This window comes from Penaeus monodon, chromosome 5, assembly GCF_015228065.2.
Source record: "Penaeus monodon isolate SGIC_2016 chromosome 5, NSTDA_Pmon_1, whole genome shotgun sequence".
Lineage (NCBI taxonomy): Eukaryota > Metazoa > Arthropoda > Malacostraca > Decapoda > Penaeidae > Penaeus > Penaeus monodon.
This window is the reverse complement of record NC_051390.1, coordinates 23,715,015-23,717,514: the sequence shown is the minus strand read 5'-3', so window position 1 is coordinate 23,717,514 and position 2,500 is coordinate 23,715,015.

Sequence of the window (2,500 nt, the reverse complement as noted above, 5' to 3'; positions counted from 1 at the left end):
AACAGGCGTAACATTTGCTGTGTCGGTGCAGGGGTTGTCATGATCGCTTGACATCACCAATAAATGGAGCGAAGCCATCACTTCCGCGAACAGGCACGCCATTATCTTTATCAGACGCTCTGCTAGTAGGCCTCTGTGCCAGAGAGGCGGAGGCCTACCGTCCCCTCATTCACGTATTTTTTGGCTGCTTCTGATTCAAGATGACAACCGGCGAAAATTCCCCAAATCTGATGAAGTGATCGTGATTAAACATGCACGACTGGGGACATAATTATAGGAAAATCGCTCTATGTACTGAATTGGCGGATTGCATCCAAGGCCAGTCACTTGTATTTATTGTGTACTGACATCACGGTTCGCCGAGATGCCTTCTGTTTCCTGACAGCCACAAGGCTCTTTTCCGCCCCCTTTGCAAAGCACAAAAGGGGAAAACCTGGGCCCCAGAAGCCCAAAACTCAAGGGTATGAACAGATTTTTTAGGAAAAGGTCGGATCAGCCACGGAGATATGGGTGGGATTCAGTAAATGAACTCCAAGCTTTGATAATTTTGTTCACAATGACGAGAAACTTGGCACTAAGACTATGGGCTGCGAACTGCTCTTAAAGTCGCTTTCCCGCTTTTCAAATAGGCCTACTAGCAGCCTATGGAACATTTAGGTAGATATGAGTTCGTTCCCATAATAAGTTTAAGTTTCGGTTTCCAGTTTCGCCTTTTATGACGAAAAAAAACTAATCTTTCCCAAATAAAAGCTGTTACAAAAAAACAATTAAATTTTCAACTTCAAATCAAATCAGTAAACACAAAACACAAAGATTATCAAAATACATTATTATAACATTTATGAAAAATTCGGCTGCAACAATACCTGCAATGGTAATGGTAAGAATGATACGGTAATAATAATGGCGAGTGAAGCGACGGTGGTAACACAGTCTATATCTGATGATTCCTATTATATCAATAATAGAAAGAATAACACTAATAATAATGTAAGAAGGTAAGGGTAACATTAATAACTATAGCAATAACTGTAAATGAATATACTGCGTATTACTACATACATACATATGCATAGATATAAATAAGGAAAAAATCTACATATAAATGTAAACATACATTAATAATACATATGTAACATAAAAAAAATAAAAAATAAATAAATATTATATATATATATATATTATATAATTATAATATTACATTATGTATAACAAAAAAAACGAATATATGAGTAGCGATAATACATGTGAAGATTACAACACACACAACACACACACACACACACCAACACATCCACCACACAATGTTAATTTTATCATCTATTTATAAATATTTTATGGAATTTATAATATATATTATATATATAATACCTACATAATATATATAATATATATAAATAATATTATATAAAACATTACATAAAAAATGGGTGTGTATTTTTAAATACATATATATATATATTATATATTATATATTAAAATTAAAAATATGAATATATATAAAACATATATATAGAAAATATATATATTATAAATATTAAAATATATATATTTAAAAAATTTTTAATTGGTGTGTGGTGTGGTGGTGTGTGTGTGGTGTGTGTTGTGTGTACAGATAATATAATTTCATAATTATATAATTATAATATATATATATTACATAATATATAATAATATATATATATTATATATTATATAATATATATATATATTATTATATATTAATTATAATTTTTAAGGGGCGCGCGGCGGTCTTGTGTGTTGGGGTGTGCAGATTATACATACATATATATACAACAAACATCATACATATATAATATGCATACATACATACATATACACAACACACACACACACACACACACACACACACACGTGTTTTTATATATAAATATTAAAAAATCAACATAATATATATAATATATATATTATATATAATGTTACCTATATACTTGATCACACATAATCACACACACACACACACACCACACCACAAACACCTCCCCATCAATCACACCCCTCACTCACTCCCCACCACTCCACACCCAACACGCGCGCGCAGAAACACAGAGGTATACATTCATACATACAAACATATTTGTTACTTTGTCTATCTATATATATCTGTACACAAACACATATGTATACACACAAACACACCCCACAACCACACACACACACACACAACCATATATATATATATAATAATTAAAAATATATTATATATATATAAATTATACATATAAAATATATATATAATTATATATATATAAACAATTTTTATATATAATTAAAACATATATATGGTGGGGGTGTGTGTGTATGTGTGTGTGTGGTGTGTGTGTGTGTGTGGTGGTGGGTGGTGTGTGTGTTGGGTGTGATTGTTGGGTTATATTATAAAGTTTTTATGTGTGTATGTTATACAATGTATATAAAATATAGGCACACAACCCACCACACAGAATACAATTTTTATATATAAATATATATATATATATAT